At 40.1% G+C, this 20537-nt stretch overlaps 1 protein-coding gene across 1 annotated transcript in view; it reads right to left on the bottom strand.

Annotated features, from left to right (window-relative positions):
- UGT8 (UDP glycosyltransferase 8) overlaps nt 1–20537 on the bottom strand; it is a 117827-nt gene that overhangs the window by 81944 nt on the left and 15346 nt on the right. The gene's annotated exons all lie outside the window — the stretch shown is intronic.

Genomic DNA, 20537 nt, shown 5'->3' on the forward strand with positions numbered 1-20537 from the left:
CCTCCCTGTGCTGTCCAGTATGGTAGCCCCTACCTGTGCTGTCCAGTATGGTAGCCCCTACCTGTACTGTCCAATATGGTAGCCCCTCCCTGTGCTGTCCAATATGGTAGCCCCTACCTGTGCTGTCCAATATGGTAGCCCCTACCTGTGCTGTCCAGTATGGTAGCCCCTCCCTGTGCTGTCCAATATGGTAGCCCCTCCCTGTGCTGTCCAGTATGGTAGCCCCTACCTGTGCTGTCCAATATGGTAGCCCCTACCTGTGCTGTCCAATATGGTAGCCCCTCCCTGTGCTGTCCAGTATGGTAGCCCCTACCTGTGCTGTCCAATATGATAGCCCCTACCTGTGCTGTCCAATATGGTAGCCCCTCCCTGTGCTGTCCAGTATGGTAGCCCCTCCCTGTGCTGTCCAGTATGGTAGCCCCTACCTGTGCTGTCCAATATGGTAGCCCCTCCCTGTGCTGTCCAATATGATACCCCTACCTGTGGTGTCCAATATGGTAGCCCCTACCTGTGCTGTCCAGTATGGTAGCCCCTACCTGTGCTGTCCAATATGATACCCCTACCTGTGCTGTCCAATATGGTAGCCCCTACCTGTGCTGTCCAGTATGGTAGCCCCTACCTGTGCTGTCCAGTATGGTAGCCCCTACCTGTGCTGTCCAGTATGGTAGCCCCTACCCACGTGTGGCTACTGAGCAGTTGGAATGTAGCTAGTGTGACTGAGAAACTAAATTTTTATTCTAATTTAACTTAAAATTGCATAGCCATACGTGGCTAGTATCTACCATACTAGAGAGAACAACTCTAGAATATGGTACGAAAGTATAAGAAAGTATACAGTACATAAATTCTAAAATTCACTATAAAAATACCAACATTTATACATCAAGATAAATTCTAAAAATAATGACTACTACATTTTCCTATGTCTTCATGAAATAATACTGATTGCCAGCAAAGAAGCAGCATCTATGCAGGTGCGTTATTCTCTTCAAATACAAAATTAATTATGAAAGACTTCAACAGCACTGTAACCTCGTGAACATCTGTGTGGTTAATAACAGAACAACTAACACAACTAGCGACAAATGCTGAGATTCTTGCTAATCCAGAGGTATCTCCACAGTGCCTACTGGAGAAATAACTTTCTGACATATTCTTTTGTATCATATCCTAATTTGAATACTTTTTTAAACCTTTGAAATTAGAGGTTTTATTTACAAAATAGGATATGGTACCAATATTTCTTATTAAAATATAGCACAACTGTGTGTTCATCAAACACCTAAATACACATGTTATCAGTTTGTACACTGGCACTGAGGATTCTAGATACTACAATGAGGATTTTAAAATTTCAATTATGACCCATCATGTTCAAAGTATGACACATGGCAGCACTTCACATTTTAAAATGCCAAGAATAAATATATATATATAATATAGAACTTTCATATGAATATATATTACACTAAACTTTGACATTTCAAATTAATGGGGAGGTGGGGCCAAGATGGTAGAGTAGTCAAATGCTTCCAGTGGTCCCTCTTACATCAAAGACCCCCCAAAAAACAAGTGGATCAATCATATATATGGCAAGCTATGAGCCCTGAGCATCAAAGACAAAGTTAAGAAATCGACCTGAGTGACGGGGAGGAAGAGACGGTGCAGAAGCACCAAGGAGTTGACGAGGCAGCGGCAGTGCCTCGGCCCCATTCCCCTGTGGTGAGGCTGGCAGTAGTGTTCCGGGACACGGCTGCTTTAGCAAAAGAAGGTAAGCGAGGTGCCACAGCCCCACCCCCTGGAGACCACGGAGCCAGCGCACACAACCCACACAAGCCTTCGGAATCTCAGATAAAACACACTCTCAGCGCGAGATAAGTGTTTTTGTCTAATTTACTACGGGGATCTAATAGCTCCTCCTTTTGAAAGAACTCTCTCCTATCTATCTGATCCCTCCTCCCTCTGCCCCAGCTGGCTTCATTAATAGTGGATTTCCCTGGGCCTGAGATAGGTCCTGCTGTACTCCCTGGGCCATTCCTCTGGCCTTGGAGAAAGAACAAATTAACAAATGGGAAAAAAATATTCTGCCGGCTCCCCTAATCTGGAAACTCAGAGCAGAAGCAGCTGTAGTCCAGGCACAAGTGGTCTACAGACTTTGTCTTCATCCCTGCATAGATCCAGGTGGCCCTGCTATAGCAGATAGGATCTGACTGTTATAGCGCAAAGGCAAATCTGTTTGAGGTCTGACTGTAACTGTTTCAGCTGTGCGGTGGAGAGGCAGGTTTTTGATGTTTGATACCACTCTGCCTATTAAACAGGGCCCTCACCTACCCACAGCAGGGGCCTGAAGACTGGAGGTACCACCATGCCACCTAGCCACCTGCAACAGGGCTCCAAGGACAAGTGGTGCCTACCAGTCCTTACGGTTAAAAGCACTGAATGCCTGTGGTGTGGCTGCAGAGCCCACCCACCACAGTGCTCTAGAGAACAGGGATATGCCTACCTCAAAGGCACTCAGGTGGAAGGTTGTCAGCCCCCTGCCTTCCTCACAGTGTGACCTCTTGCTGCTACCAGAAACCTGTGCTTATGCCAATCACCATTGCTCCTCTAGGGTCCTAGGTGAGAGCCTGCACCACACACTAGGTGACTGACTACCAGGACACCTGAGCTGAATCTATACAATAATAGTGCATAGACTCCTAGACTCATACCTGGTAAAAGCTCTAGCCATCTGGTAACAGTACATTAGTGCTTCAAAGGCTCCAATAATCAAGTTATCGCACTCCAGTAGCCTATTTGCATATATTAAAACAAAACAAAGAAGCTAGGACATAGAGAGCAAACATAAAATAAACTAAGACAATAACTTATAGATGGCTTGGAGACAACGGTCGATATCAAATCACATAAAGAAGCAGACCACGACTGCTTCAACAAATTCCCAAAACAAATAATCAAGGACTCTTCTGGATGAAGATGTATTCCTGGAATTACCAGATGCAGAATACAAAAGATTAATATACAGAGCTCTTCAAGACATCAGGAAGGAGATCAGGCAAAACACAGAACAAGCCAAAGAGCACGCGGATAAAGCAGTCGAGGAAATTCAGAAGATTATTCAAGACATAATGAAAAATTTAATAGGCTGCAAGAATCCACTGAGAGACAGCAATCAAAAATTTCAGAATTAGACAACTCGGTAGAAAGTCAGCCAGAGTTAACCACCAAAACCCAGTGCCGTCGAGTCGATTCCGACTCATAGCGACCCCATAGGACAGAGTAGAACTGCCCCATAGAGTTTCCAAGGAGCGCTTGGCCAATTTGAACTGCCGACCTTTTGGTTAGCAGCTCAGCTCTTAACCACTGTGCCGCCATGGCTCCAGGTGGGTCAAATACCTAAATGCCTGAAAGAAAAACGTGTAGTTTAAATGCATTTGTTTTGGCTCTCAGGTATTATTGGTTGACCTCTTTTTACGGCCAGCTAGTATCAAGCCCACCCTTAATTGGAATTTTAACTGTTACAGACTGGGCTTAAGAACTAAGGATCATTTAAGTTAAGGTTATGAACGCTTTTTGCAGGAGGACTGTAACTAATGACTAAAATTTACAACTTACATGTCTGAGCATACCCACTAGCCTGGGGGATCTCTGAAGGCAAGGGTTATATCTTATTCCTGCAGAACTAAGTGGTGTGTGGGGCACATCTTGAATGAGTAATTAGTATTCCTCTGAAAATATACATCTTTCTATTAATCTTGAAACTCAATACACCTTCTCCTCACTTATCAACTGTCTTGTTATCTGACATTTTACATTTATAACAATAGTAAAAAATCGACTATCCGACTATTTTGTGCATTAATGTGACTAGTGGGACATGCCCACCTACAAGTTCTGCCTCTCAGGGTTACTGGGAAGCTACTGTCCCACGACAGTACAAACCTGTATTTAACTGTTTGAAATGGCAGAAACGGACACTCCATTTTCGCATAACACAGATTTTGCATGATGACCTGGTCTTTGGAATCTAACCACGTTGATAAGTGAGGAGAAGGTGTACAATGAAAAGAAATTTCATTCATAATAATAAAATGCAAAAAATAAAATTAAATAACCTAAGAACAATATTTGTTGGCCTATACTAAGAAATAGGACAAGACTTTCCTGGAGATACATGCATAGAAATACTACTAAATGTACAGAAAGTCACTATTACAAAATTCACTATTACAAATATTAGATTTGGTTATATAATCATTAAATATTTTTGGAATGTTTAAAATATCTGGAACAAAGGTTTCCAGTTTAAGATGGCAGATTGAACATAATTATTTCCATTCCCTTCCTCTCAAACTCCATTGGGAATCACAGTTAAATATGTGAAAGGGAAAATATCCACAACAGCTCTGAGAATTTGGCATGGGGAAGTGGGTATTGGCAGTGCTACTACAGCCATCAGTGGAATGGAATTCTGTCAAATCTCTAGAAAACAAATAGCTGAAAATAGTTTATTGAGAGATAAAAGAAAGTGGAACAAGACTTGACAGAGAACACACAGAGAGAAGCCCACAGCAGAGATCAACACTGCTTTCAGAAAGGCTGAGAGCTTAAAATGGACATAACTGGAGAGCAAGAGCAAGAAATCAAAGAATTCTCTAAGAAGCCCTTCCAGTGTGCCCCATCTTTCACATCCTCCTTTCACTCCAACATGTACAAAGCAGTGGCAGCTCTATTTACTCCAAAAATTAAGAAGTAGATCAGTTCTCAAAAAAAAAGTGATCACCTGCCTGAAAAGGAATTAGAATTGGCACCTCAAGGTAAAATGCTCCTAATGTTGGCAGTGGGAAGTGGATACAGCTCCTGATGTATGCTCCCTACAGAAAAATCACCGGTCATTAAACATACCACACCCACACATGCAGTTGGCACTCAAACTCCCAGTTAGTCACCAGGCTTACCGGGCAAAAGAGCTTCAGTCATACACAAGAAGAGAGGAAAATCAAGGCACTACTCGTACTGCTTAACCTAGCTCACCCACATGTGAGGAAAACCAACAACAGGCAATAGAAGAACCAATGGGGGTGGGGGAGGACAAGTATCTCTAGAAGAAAAGAGTAACAGAGATAATTACAGGAAAAAAAAAAAATCTTTTAACAGCTTCAAATTAATGCCCTTGGGAAGATTTTGTATCTATAAAACAAAATAAAGATGACAAAACAAAAAAGATCCACCCCCCCCAAAAAACAAAAACTTTCTGAAAAAGAGCAAAGACAAAAAATTCAAAATGATTGTCAATAATAACAGAAAGGATAGAACAGTAAATGGAGGAAATCTCTAAGAATATTCATCAAAATTATAAAGAGATAGGAAATACGAGAGAAAAGTTAGTAGATATATAAGATCAACCCAATCAACTTCCAACCAGGAAAAACGAAATGGAAAAGAAAAAAATAATTAAAGAATAAAGTTAACCAATAGAATACATTTTTGCAGGGCTGAAAAAAGACGCGTCTAAGGACTAAAAGGGATCAAACACTAGAGAGAAGGATGAACAGACTTTCCCTAGAAATGTGCTAATGAAATTTCAGAACACTATGGTGTAGTGGTGCTAACCCAAGGTCGGGAAATCAAATCCACCAGGCGCTCCTTGGAAACTCTATGGGGGCAGTTCTACCCTGTCCTGGTGGGATCCCCAGGGCTTTTCTTTCCTTTATTTTTGCTTTGTTTGTTTTTCTTTTCGAGGCTTGGGAGCCCCTTCTAGATGGGCTCTATGTGTTTTGGGAGCCACTTTCCCAGTCTGCCCAACCACACCAGTGGGATCTATGGGGGCACTTCTTTTTCTTTTTTCCTTTTGTCTTTCTTCATTTCTCAGTTTCTCATCTCTCTATACTTCTTTTCCTGTCCCATGAATACCTGGCACTGTGTGAATACCCCTTCTAGCCAGGCTGTACTGTGTGGCCTGGGACCTACTTCCCCAGTCTTCGAAGCTGCATCAGTGGGAATCTGGGAGGCTTTTCTTTTCTAATTTTTATTTATTTATTTATTTTTATTTTTCCCTTTTTCCTTCTTTTTTCCCCCATCTCTCCACTCCAACAACAAGCTCCCTTAGCACTTTATTTTTGTTTGTGTGTTTTTGGCTCCTCCTCTCTCCTTTCTTTTCTCTTTCCCATACCCATCTTAGTTCCACACATAATCTGTTGTTTTAAATAAGAACTAATCAAACTGTTTCCACATTAAGGGAAAATTAAAACAAGGACTAATGAGAAATTTAAAATCATGTCTATTCAGTTGAACCAGGCTATTTAGAAAAATAGAATGGGGCCTTGAGGCCTCAAAGCAGAAAATGTAGTATGGCTAGCTGAAGAACTAAGGTTTTCAGTATTTTGAAGATTCCCTGGCATTTAGTACAATGTAGACTGCAAAAACATGGGCAAATATATGAATCATAACTGCTACAGAGATCATCTGTGGTACTTTATCAAATATCGTTAGAGTAATCGCATCTCCCTTCAAAGCACCTTCTACAAGTATGCCTTGGAAAATGTCATCCAGCAAAGTAAATAAAAAAGAAATCCAGAAAAGTAAATACTAATTGGGCATCATTACTAGTGTTTCTGAGTAAATGGATTTCATTTTTAAGATCTATTTTTCTGTCTCTCCCAAAATAATTTAAACTGCCTAAGAGCAGTTATTTTGGTAAAACTTTAGTAGATGTTTTATGTCCACTGCCTAACCACTTGGTAGATGCTCAGTAAATACCGAATGGATGAAAATGTGCTTTTGAATCGGGATATGTAGATGGGCCCTATGTGCCTCCACTAATAGCCCCACAATAGCAGGTTTTATGGCTGTCTTTTCCCATGCTTCAGCTGTCAAATGTCAAGGTATTCTTTTCTAACACTTTCTCTTTCATTCTCATCACCACCTCTCTCATTTTTTTGTACCCCTTCAATGTGCAAAGATGTAGATTCATTCATTCATCCCAGCATTCCAATTGTGCATCTGAGCCCTGGTGGTGAAGTGGTTAAGAGCTCAGCTGCTCACCAAAAGGTCAGCAATTCAAATCCGCCAGTCGCTCCTTGGAAACCTTATGAGAAAGTTCTACTCTGTCCTATAGGGTTGCTATGAATCAGAATTGACTCAAAGGCAATGGATTTGGTTTCTTGGATATGCTAGGTCCCCGGATGGTACAGTTTGCATTCAGCTACTAATCAAAAGGTTGGGGGTTTGAACTCACCCAGCAGTACCATGGAAGGAAAGGCCTGGCAATCTTCTGTAAAGATGACAGCCAAGAAAACCCTATGGAGCATTCTACCATAACACATGGGGTCACCATGAGTAAGAATCAACTCAACCGGAGTTTTTTTTTTTTTTTTTTTTTAATGTTGTAGGAGATAGGTAATGCACTAGGAATACAGCCATGTACAGAAACAACACTCTAATGGGGGATCCAGACAACCATTAGTTGCAGTTAGGTGCCGTCAAGTTGGTTCTGACTCACAGTAACTTTATGTACAACAGAATGGGACTGCCCGGCCCGGCACCATTCCCACAATCATTGTTATGCTTGAGCCCATCATTGCAGACACTGTCAACCCATCTTGCTGAGGGTCTTCCTCTTTTTCACTGACCCTCTACTTAACCAAGCGTGATGTCCTTCTCCAGGGGCTGGTCCCTCCTGATAACATGTCTGAAGTTAAGTGAGATGAAGTCTCATCATCCTCGCTTATAAGGAACATTCTGGCTGTACTTCTTCCAAGACAAATTTGTTCTTTATTTTGGCACTCCACGGTAATAGTCAATATTCTTTGCCAACACCAAAATTCAAGTGCATCGATTCTTCTTCAGTCTTCCTCATTCATTGTCCAGCTTTCACATGCATACGAGGCATTTGGAAATACTATGGCTTGGGTCAGGCAACCTTAGTCTTCAAAGTGACATCCTTGCTTTTGAAAACTTTAAAGATGTCTTTTGCTGCAGATTTGCCCAATGCAGTACATCATTTGATTTCTTGACTGCTGCTTCCATGGGTGCTGATGGTGGATCCAAATAAAATGAAATCCTAGACAACTTCAATATTTTCTCCATTTATCATGATGTTGCTTATTGGTCCAGTTGTGAGGATTTTTATTTTCTTTATGTTGAGGTGTAATCCATACTGAAGGCTGTGGTCTTTGATCTTCATAAGTAATTGCTTCAAGTCCTCTTCACTTTCATCAAGCAAAGTTGTTCCATTTGTATACTGCAAGTTGTTGATGATGGGTCTTCCTCCAATCTTGATGCCAGATTCTTCTTCTCATATAGTCCAGCTTCTAGGACTATGTGCTCAGCATAAGACTGAATAAGTATGGTGAAAGGCTACAACCCTGATGTACACCTTTCCTGATTTTAAACCATGCAGTATATCCTTGTTCTGTTCAAAGGACTGCCTCTTAATCTATGTACAGATTCCTCATGAGCACAGTTAAGTGTTCTGGAGTTCCCATTCTTTGCAGTGTTATCCATAATTTGTTATGATCTACACAGTCAAATGTCTTTGTGTAGTCAATGAAAATTTGTCTGTCAGTTTGTTGTAATGTGGTAGCTTGTGTGTTCCTGTGATGCTAGAAACTATGCCACTGGTATTTCGAATACCAGCAGGGTCACCCATGGTGGACAGGTTTCAGTGGAGTTTGACACTAACACTAGGAAGAAGGACCTGGCAGTCTACTTCTGAAAAAATTGGCCAGTGAAAACGTTATTAATAGCAGCAGAACACTGTCTAGAAAATCAATAAACAGAAAAGCCTCTGAGATAGTGCTATGATGGAAAAGTTCACAATGCTCTTCCTGCACGTGGAAAGCCCCAACCCGGTGCACCTAAACGGACACAGGGTCAAGTAAAGCTGCCTGCAGAAAATCTTTCTCAGCTGAGAACTGAAGGATTAGCATGCCCAAAGAGTTAAAGTCAATTGAGAAGAATGCCCACTAATGGAAGGAATACCTGAAGCCAAGGTGGAGGTGTGGAAAATTAATAATCATAACTTCAACTTTACTAATAGCTAACATTTGGTGTCTACTTGTTAGGTGCCAATTAGTTTGTCAACCACATTATATATCTCATTTAATTCTCATAATCCTTACAGATGAGGAAACTGATCTTAGGGAAGGAAAGTAATTTGCCCAAGATCACATACCTAGCAAGTGATACTGCTGGGATCCAGGCTGCCAGACTCCAGGGCCTGTGCTTCAAACACAAAGTTATTATGTTTTCAAAAAACAGCTAGATCTTGGAGCACTTATTCTGCACCAGGCCCAATGGTTTATGTACATTACCTTATTACACCTTCACAACTCTTGTGTAGTAGAATCCATTCTTAGCCCATTTCATAGCTGAGGAAACTGAGGCTTGGAGAGGTTGAGTATCTTGCCCAAAGTAATAATAAACACATGGTGCATCTGGGATATGAGATTAAGTCAGCAGAGAAAAATAAGCGCCTATTGGAGTTACATAAACCCTATTAGGAAGTTCATCTAGAGGTCATTGAGAACTCCTGGAAGTTTTAAAGGGAGGGACAGATCTGATCAAACAAGAAAGATCCCCTGCTTGATCCCCAGTGCTAGGTTTCAGTGAAATGGAAGCAATGGTACATTTGACTGAACTCTGCCATATTTAAAACGAGATTTAAGAGGCTGACAAAAACATAAATGCTACAATAGAAAATAATATCCTTATGAATAAAAAGTTGTGATGAAAAAATGAAGGATGAAGTATATAGAAATTCTTGTTTACACCAAAAACACAGACTTACGTGGTTGCTCCATCAGAGAAATTATCACACTTTATGAGAGATCTAAAATTACATACCTGCTGTTATGGATTGAATTATGCCCCCCCCCTCCCAAAATATGTGTGGTAAATCCTAACCTCCATGCCTATGGTTATCCCATTTGGGAATGGGTTGTCTTTGTTACATTACATCTCTTTTGAGATATAAAAGAGATTAAACAAGCAAGCAGAGTAGAGATAGGGGAAAAGAGATGCCAAGCCACATGAAGACTTCCTAGAAGCAGAACTTCAAAAGAGACAAGGACCTTCCTCCAGAGTGGACAGAAAACGCCTTCCCCTAGAGCTGGCAACCTGAATTTGGACTTCTAGCCTCCTAAACTCTGAGAAAATAAATTTTTGTTTGTTAGGACCACCCGCTTGTGCTATTTCTATTACAGCAACACCAGTGGAGTGGTTAAGAGCTCGGCTGCTAAACAAAATGTCGGCAGTTCAAATCCACCAGCTACTCCTTGGAAACCCTATGGGCCAGTTCTACTCTGTCCTATAGGGTTGCTATGAGTTGGAATTGACACGATGGCAATGGGTTTGGTTTTGTTTTTGGTTAGGTAACCAAGATACCCGTGTCCTCCATTAAAACATAAACTCCTTGTAAGACAGAGAATACATTTATTATCAAATCTTAGGCTACAGAGGGACTTCATTTTTTTCTTAAATTTTAAATGAATTAACCTTGTAATTATATCAAATTCCTTACTTATGGACCAAATTCTAAAAAAAACCTCATCTTAGGCACAGAAGTTACATGTGCACCTTTATGATGGAGAAAATTTCTAGGGTTAGAGGAGGAAATTAGCAAGTTAAAGTACAGATTTCATTACACAATTTCCTTGAGTTTGGGGTTGTTTTTAATTATTTGTTTGTTTTTCATGTCATTTCTTACTTACCCATTCATAACAATGCTCTAAATAACTAAGATAATCACCATTATATCCAATAATAATAACAACAATAATATGGGAAGAAACTCAAATTTGTTGCATACCATGCATATTCATAACGGAGACAGCTGTGGCATAAACTGTCTTCTTTATTAGTAACTGAATCCTCCACTTTGGCTGGGCTAATAGACTAGCACACTACAGACAACATTTGCCAGTTCCCCAACAGCTAGGTTTAGGCATATACCTAAGTTTTCTTAAATGGAATGGGAGCAGGAGTGATATGTGCAATTTCTAATTTATGCACTTAAAAGGAAGAAGGGGTTTGGATTTTCACCTTCCAGTTGGCTGGAATGAGGACAAAGTAAATGATTAACAAACACCCTGGACCGTGCAGGCAGAAGTATAAACCAGGAAGGGTGTAAGAACAAAGACGCTTGGGTCCCAGACACGGTGAAAGCAGAGTATCAACACTGCCTGCTTATAATCTATTTTTTACCTGTGAGGCAAATAATCTACCCTTTTTAAGCCACGATTATTTCAAGACCTTGTTTACAGCACTAGAGTGACCAACCTTTCTGGTTTGCCCAGGACTAAGGGGACTCCTGGTCAGTGCTAAAACTAGGCAAGTCCTGGACAAAACTGGATGAGTTGGTCACTCTATAGCTCTAAACATACATCCTAACATAGAGCTAAGTAGCAATAAACAGCGGCTATTTTTTATTATTGATCACTATGTACTTTATCTGCACTACAAGTTTTACCAAGCATTATCTCATTTTCCTGAGAGACCATACAAAGGCAAGAATAGTTGTTCCTATTTCGCAGATAAGGAGAGTAAAACTGAGAGGATAAGAACTTGACCAAGGTCTAGCATCTAGTAAGCTGCAGAGCCTCAACCCCATTTTTAAGTCACATTTCCCCGAACATGTAAAGAGAGGAAGAAAGCTGAAAGACATATTTTAGACTGCAAGCAAAATGACTGGGGAAAATGTCTGCTGTAAGAAAGGTGTTAACTAGCCCAGTTTTAAACATTTATCTATCATATGTAGGGAAAATCTTGAGATCTGAAGCTAATTATGACTGGTATATTTGCAAGTAAACTGCTAAAAGCAAAATTCAAAAACCAAAGCTGTTGCTGTCAATTCCGACTCACAGCAACCCTACAGGACAGAGTAGAACTACCCCATAAGGTTTTCAAGGAGTGGCTGGTAGATTCAACCAACCAACCTTTTGGTCTGCAGCCCAGCACTTAACCACCGTGCCACCAGGGCTCCACTAAAACAAACAAACAAACAAAAAAAACCAAGGAGGTCCTTAAATAACACTGTGGAATGAGAAGACCTTAAATAGAGGTAGGAGAGAAGAGAGAACGTAGAAAATTACGTCCACCTGTAGTTGGTTAACACCTACCCACTCCAAAGTGGTGATCTAGCAAATGAATTGTCTGGCTCCCTTAATTACAATCACAATCTGAGTCAAAAAACCTACATCGGGAAAAGAACAATTCAGGTTGCCTGTTGACAGTTATTAAACAAAGATATGTATCTCTTAGATTTTTGAAAACTTTAGAAAATTAATGGCTTTGGTTCCATCGGAAAAATTAAACTTTTTATTTGAACAAAATTACACAGGCCAGCTGCAGATCTATAACTTCAGTCACAAAATGTTGAACGCAAAGGAAGAAGAAATCTGGTTCCATTTCACAAACTTAATAGACTCAGTTAACCCAAAGCTCCGTGTCAGAAGTTCTTGGTTAAAATTTCTAACACAGTCACTTTTTTTTTTTCTGAACATTGTTTTGTCAAATAACAAAATCATTGAAAGAGCATGATGGAAAATTTCTATTACTAACATATTCTTTACCTTAACATGCCACACTAAGGAAAACAGGAGAAATATAAATTTCTAGACGTACTATACCAGCAGACCCGTCTTTATAGACATGAAGTACTGAAAGGAACAGGCCATTAGAAATACCACTCAACAAGTTCACGTCCACAACTAAGACTTTGATAAGTGCCAAAGGGTACAAAGACAGCTTCATCCTGAAGGAGATGTCATAAAAAATGTTGTTGTTGTTATTGTTGCTTTTGCTGCTGCTATTGTGTCATCATTCCAAGCTAGCTGCACTCACCAGTTCTACGCATACACGCATCTGCAGTTATCGCTTTCCAGGCATCCGCAGTACAGGTGGTGAAGCTGTAATGAGAAACCTAATACTATTCCCTTATCAGTGATAGCTGGCTCAGGCCCACCTGGGGAGTTTCTCTGAAATCATCAGGTAGGAAGGTAACATAAAAACAAGAAAATAGAAGGAAAGGAAAGTAAGATACTATAGATATCAAAATACACTGCACTCAGTATCTTGTACGTAATATGTATTCAATTAGTACTGGTTGATGGTGATTAAATTAAACTCTTTAAAACAACTTTAATCAACTAATGAAAAGGTTCTCACCTTTCTGTGTTCAGAAAAATCACCTGAGTTGCTTACTAAAAATGCGTATCTCTTCACCAGATTGGCTGCTATGGGGCTGGGGGAGAATCCCCAAAGTCTGCATTTTGATAAGCAGCTAGGGATTTTGATGGCATTCTCCCACCAAATTGAGAGACAAGAACCTAATACTTAATATGTATGTGCAATAAGAGAAATACAGGTGATGCAATAAAAGAAAAGTGGTTACAAAATGTAAGGACCTCAGTTAAAGCTCAATTGTCCTGGTTATTCAAAAAGGCATAACGCACCAGTCAGAGATCCTAAGGAACTCAGAGTAAACACAATCCAAAATCAGTTTTAAAAAATTACCTTTACAAAGTACCTGCAGTCTCTCAGGAGCATATGAATACAAACTTAGTACGTCATAAGGACATGGTAGTAACTTTCAATTTTCATTAAGTTTATATTGCATATGCTTCTTTCCCATTATCACATGTTTTAATCAAATTCCAAACGAATTTGAAATATTAGTGTATTAGTAAAATGTTATCAAGGTCAATTTAGATATATAGGATTAAAATACATGCTAATGTATATTTAATATTGTAGTTTTGGAGATATGTATCATTTTTGGATAACTTAAGGCTATCTTTGGAGCCCTGGTGGCTCAGTGGTAACTGAAAAGTCGGCAGTTCAAATCCACCAGCCGCTTTGCACAAGAAAGATGTGGTAGTTTGCTTCTGTAAAGATTATAGCCTTGGAAACTCCATGGGCCAGCTCTACTCTGTCCTATAATGTCGCTAGGAGTCAGAATTGATTTAATGGCAATGGGAGGAGGAAAAGTATCTTTTCAGGTAGCTCAGATTTCAAGCAGTTTAAATTATGGAAACAATATCATTTTAAATCACCTTCAAGGAAAGGAAAAATAAAAAGGTATGTGCCATGCATCTGTGCATCCCTAAATCACTAGCCCTTCCAATTTAGGCCAAGTCACTTAATTTCCTTGGGCCTGCCAGGGTGAGAAATTAAGTTAGATAGTCTTGAAGATCCCTTACATTTATAAAACTTACTGAAAAATGGGTTTAAGAATAGGCTTAATGCACTGACATGATTTGGATCATAAAAGCAGCTAAGCCCAAATCAACAGATAATAAGAAAAAAAAATGAAGAGCAGTGGAATGCACCTCGAACATGAACTTTATGTTATAGAGAAGTAGTCATCAAACTTGAGAAGACGGATTTCATAAGGATACTCTTAAGATGCAAACATCCCCATGCAACCGCATCATGTGCTCAGCAGAGAACAGTAAGGAAACTCTTTGTTTTGATTCTCATCTCACGCTTAAATGAATGAGAAAAGTTTCATGAATCATACAACTGAGGTTGTATCTGGCTTTAAAGTCTGACAGGTACACGCCTTCTTTGAAAAAAAAAAGATGCTTGATTAAAATTTAAAAAAATTTTTTTAGAACTTTTCGTAACTCTCTACTATGGAGATTTTAATTATTGGAATACCACAAGTAAATATGGAGGAAATCCAGATCCAATTTTCATCTTCTCCTGCAACGAGACACGTTCACATGTAAGGGAAAAAGCTTTCAATACGCCATTATAATACATATATTATACCCATACCCAATATCATGGGACTGTTTCTCCTACTTATTAACAATATCTTTTCTTCAATATCACTACTTTAAATGGAATTTTAACATTATCTAAATTAACATTTTTAAGAGTCACAAAATTTCCATGTAACTTCTCAAATATAGCCAAAAGAGTTTAGGCAAATATAACAAAAAAGACAAACACAAAACTCTGCACATTTCTCTATTCAAAGCCTTGTGGGTGAGTATAGTCCAATGGATCACTTTTGTGAGGCCCTTCCAGCTGAGTGCTTTTGGGCAGGAGGCTTGCTAGTGGAGTAGAGTGCCTCTGGGCACTTCCTGGCACAGCTAAAAGACCTTTTAACACTTGCCCGAGCAGGGCAGGGTCTGAGGGCCAGTGTTCCTGAACCTGTGAGCAGGACTGGGAAGAGGCTGTCCTTACAGAAGAACGGTATCCTGAGTGTTCTGAACCTGAATTTTAACCTGCTGTATGGTCTTTGAGTTCTGTGTGGCCATTACAATGAATTACTGAACTCAGCAGAGAAGTAGAGAGTGCTGTGGGAGGGATGGTTGGTGTCAGAACTGGTAAACATGGCAGAGAGAGGAGCCATGTCTGACCTCCGCCTTATAGGAATCACCCTTGGGCTGTTCATCTTCATTCTCCTTCCTGGTCCTGAAGTTAGAGGATGTCAGACACCACCCCCATATCACTTCCACAGTGAATAACAATCTTTCTTACTGTTGTCTCATAAAATTCTAGCACAATCACTAAGAAGAGGTTGTTATATAGTATTAAACAGACCAGCAAAGTTAGATTACTTCCAGAAAGGAAAGATTTTAATAGGTTCTTCAGAAAGAACAGAATGCATTTCTCTGATGCCCCCTTACTGACAGGGGTAAAAATGTACAGTTTTGTTTCTTTTTCTGAGCATTTGGGATCATACACGATATTCATTACAATGAAGCAAGCACAGAAAAAATATTTCATATGTCACTGTAATTAGTCTATCAAAAATAATATCAACATATTTAAACATCAGTAATTGACTCATGCATTACAAAATGGTTCCAAGTGTTTTTTAAAATGTGTATTTTCATTTAAAATTATAAGTCAGAATAACAACTTAAAAACTACTAAAACGTAACTGAGGCCTTTTTTTTATTTGTAGAGAAAGAGAAAAAGGTCTCTAGGGGCTGGTTGCCCAGCATCATATAGTTAGTTCTTAGTTACTAATTGGCAGAGTCGGAACTAGTACCCATGTTTCCTGGGTCCTAACCCACTATCTCTTCCCTGTACTACATAAAGTCTCTCCAAAGCTGTTGCTGCCATATGTCAGATAATAGACTTTCTCTTGAATTCTGGAATACACAATTCAAAAGACACTTAGCAACTACCTTCTTAAAAACCTTAAACCTAAGGAAAACCAAACTCACTGCCATTGAGTGGATTCTGACTCATAGTGACCGTCATGGATTGAATTGTGCCCCCCCCCAAATATCTGTCAACTTGGCTAGTCATGACTCCCAGTATTATATGATTGTCTACCACTGTGTCATCTGATATGATTTCCCTATGTGTTGTAAATCCTATCACTATGATGTAATGAGATAGATTAGTGGCAGTTATATTGATGAGATCTACAAGATTAGATAGTCTCTTAAGCCAATTTCTTTTGAGATATAAAAGAGACAAGTGAGCAGAGAGACAGGGGGACCTCATACCACCAAGAAAGAACTACCGGGAGCAGGGCGCATCCTTTGGACCTGAGGTTCCTGCACTGAGACGCTCCCAGACCAAGGGAAGACTGATGACAGGACCTTCCTCCAGAGCTGACAGAGAGAAAAAGCCTTCCCTGGAGCCAGCGCCCTGAATTCGGACTTCTAGCCTCCTGGACTGTGAGAGAATAAACTCTTTGTTAAAGCCATCCGCTTGTGGTATTTCTGTTATAGCAGCACTAGATGACCAAGGCAGTGATCCTATATATATCTACGGAAGCAGATTGCCATATCTTTTTCCCACGGAGCGGCTGGTGGGTTCGAACCACTGACATTTTGGTTAGCAGAAGAATATGCTAACCACTGAGCCATGAGGGTACCTTAAAAACCTTAAACATGCTATAAAAAAAAATGTAACAGTGCATTTTATCCTAAAGACAGAAGAGTTTCTATTGTATCATATAAAAGGTTGCTTGCTGAATGAATAGCTGAATTATTACGTATCACGGACACCCACTGTACAGAGCTCCAGGAAATCACGTCTGGTTCAAAATGCCTCTCCGTCCATCCCCTTTTGGACAGGACAGTAGGAGAAGAAATAGGAATAACAATATATTTAAGTAGTATTAGAATGATCAGTTGAGTTAATTTTACTAGTAAAAACAATGGTCTGAAAGCGTAAAAGAATTCAGGGGCCCATAGAGAGGCTAGACAAGTACTATACAGTACAGACAAGTGCTATATACTATTCAAGTATGATTTCAATAAAAAGACAGGATCCTTCTCTAATGATGGGCAGACCTCTCTCCCTGGCATCCTTGGCCAACCCTCTATACACACCTGCAACCCAGATCTGAAAGCCAGTCACAAGGACACCAACTCTGAGTTCCCTACAAAAGGCAGGGAAGGACATAATTTACAGAAAGACAGACATGAGTTAGAGGGAGAGGAGAGAAAGAGTGAGCCTGGGAGAGCAAAAGGTGGGAGCAGGAAAGCCAGAGGGCCTTGTTTTAGTGTATTTGCATAGTTTACAAATATGAAGAAAAAATATGTTCTAAAGCATGTGCTCAATCTAACTGACCAAAGTAATACAATCACCTCTTAATGTCCTCAATCCTCAAGAATTACTGACAACTGATAACACAAACAAACATCACCTATTATGAATAGTCTTACTCAACCTACTTATTTGCTTACTTTGCTGAGGGGATTTCTTAAAATGTATTTTTATTCCTATTCCTACTCCTGCTGACCTGGCCAAATGGAGATGGATGGGAAGAGTTTTGACATTACAAAAAGAGGAAATGAGCACAGAAATGAAAAAGAAAAAAAAGAACTACGCCTGGACTGGTGCTCTAAATTAATGGGTATAAAAGAACTATTAGGTGGGTGGGTCGGTGTGGACACAAGTAGAATGCTTCCTAAGCAGACATTTTTAATATGTGTAATGATTATTTTCTCCAACTAGCGATTCATCACATCAGCAATATTTATATTCAAATTCAAATACTAATTAAAAACAAAACACAATTACTTCGTCACTATTTCCTTTTGTTAGCACTACCTAGAATTAGAAATTAGCCGTGAATGAATATCCTTCTATTAAAAGCCCTCCCCTCTGCCCCCTCCACTCCCCCCAAAACAACCAGATGACATCAAGTAAATTCCCACTCATGGCAATCCCATGTGTTTCAAACTGTGCTCCATAGGGTTTTCAATGGTTGATTTTCTGGGGAAGTAAATTGCCAGGTCTTTCTTCTAAGGCCCATCTGGGCGGGCTTGAACCACCAACCTTTCAGTCAGCAGCCAAGTGCTTAACCGTTTGCACAACCCAGTGACTCTATTAGAAGCACCAGGTAATGTTAAATGAAAAACCTACTAAACTATCATAATTTTGTAATAAAGAGTTCAATGAAACTATAATATGACCTTTCTCCAGGCCAATTTTTTTCCTGTTGTGAATAAGTGATACAGCAGTAAGACGTGCTGTTCTCATGGAAATTTTCATTTAAAGACAAAATAAGAGAACATTTCTAGTTTGAAAGATGCAATTTTAGGAAAAACAAAAGGAAGAAAGCATCAACATACATATAGAAAATCAGGGAACTTACCGCCCTTGTCTTTGGGTGAGGTAAAAGGGAGGACTGGAGGGGGTCCTGAAAGTTCCAGACCCTCTGGTGAGTGCAAGAAGGGAGGGAGCTATGAATCAGTGCAGGGTTTGCTTGTCAGTGGAGGCACTTGGCCATTTATATGGGAACCACCTAGCAAAAAGTCAACCCACAAAGTGACAACTAGAACCGCGCCCAAGAACCAGACTTGCATCACCTCACCTGCCATCTGCATTAGTGTGTGCCCTGAGGGGTAGGCTGATGGGGCCAAGGAGTATAAGCTCAGCCGCACCCACCGCCCCCTCCTTGAGGCCCCATCATCCCTTCCTGGAGGCCCAAGATGCTCGCACTTGTGCTGTTCAGCCCGGCCACACCCACCGCTCCCTTCCTGAGACCCAGGAGGCCCTAGCCACTCTCAGAATTCTTTCTCTTTGGTTTTGGAAAGTTTGATTATGATATGCCTTGGTGAATTTCTTTTGGGGTCTATCCTGTATGGGGTTCCTTGAGCTTCTTGGATGGAAACCTTCCCACTTTCATGGTATTTGGGAAGATTTCTGCTCACAAGCCCGGCCACACCCCCCACTCCCCACCGAGATGCAGGAGGCCCTAGTGGATGTGTGCAAGGCCTGCCTTGCCAGTCGCCCCTCCGAGAGGAGCAGGAGGCCCATGTTGCAGGCCAACTATTCCTTCATTGAGGCTCACAGCTGTCACTGCTCTGCAAGCAATGGGACCATAAAGAGTGACTGAGTAAGCACAGAAGACAAAAAGCACCAAAGCTCAATGCCAGAACAGAAAGCTGCTGGTAACAAAAACTGTGGCTGGAGAGTTACAGGTAAAGAACAGGACCACATACATAAAGGACTTTAGTTCATCTTAGGGGGAAAAAAAAAACACCAAACCAGTTGCTGATGAGTTGATTCCAAATCATAGTGACCCCACATGTTGCAGAGTAGAACTGTACTGCATAGGGTTTTCAAGAATGTGACCTTTCAGAACCAGATCATTAGGGCTTTCTTCAGAGTACCTCTTGGTGGGTTTGAACTGCCAACCTTTCGGTTAGTAGTAGAGCACTTAACCATTTGCAAGACTCAAGGTTGCATTACCTTAAAAAATGATGCACATCTGTTCCATTCTAACTCAACAAAGATTTATTAGGTGTCCTAAAAGCTCTGTACTACTAAGTGCTATGTAAACAAATGGTAATTGTGAGTAACAACAAATACGTATTTATATAGACATATTAATTTGAAGTAAAAAAGAGTTAATATCATTTATAACCAAAAATCACCAATATGCCTTACAACCAATTAGTAAACAATATGCACTACGTTCAATTGCTGACTAGTTTATATATATAAATTTCTTCCCCAAATTCCCAATTACAGGATAATAAATTCATGTGTATATTAAAGTAAAAATCTAATTTTAAATGCTTATCTCTATATAAAGCATTGCTTCACCCAAGTAGAAAAAATCCTAAGGACAAAAAAGTAGATATTTTTCAGTATTTCTATGCTGTTGTTGTTGGGTGCCATTGAGCCAATTACGACTCACAGTGATCGCGTGTGACAGAGTAGAACTGCCCAGTGGGTTTTTCTTGGCTGTAATTTTTATGGAAGCAGTTCACCAGGTCTTTCTCCCGTGGAGCTGCTGAATGGCTTCCAACTGCCAATCTTTTGTTTTGCAGCAGATCTCTTCACCTTTGCAGCCGAGCTCTTAACTTTTGCGCCACCAGGGCTCCTTCAATATTACTATAGTCAACTCAAGTCTTAAACAAACAAACAAAAAAGAAACTCTATGAGTCAGTCCTTCCATTATTACACATGTTAATAATTAATTGCTTTTCACAGTATTGATTTTTAAGATCCCATATGATAGAGAAGGGCCATCTGGGCCGTAAACTACTAAATGATATTTTACTCAGTTTGAATATAACCTATCTGTTTTTGTTGTTTTGTTT

The sequence above is a fragment of the Loxodonta africana genome, chromosome 5 (assembly GCF_030014295.1).
Source record: "Loxodonta africana isolate mLoxAfr1 chromosome 5, mLoxAfr1.hap2, whole genome shotgun sequence".
Lineage (NCBI taxonomy): Eukaryota > Metazoa > Chordata > Mammalia > Proboscidea > Elephantidae > Loxodonta > Loxodonta africana.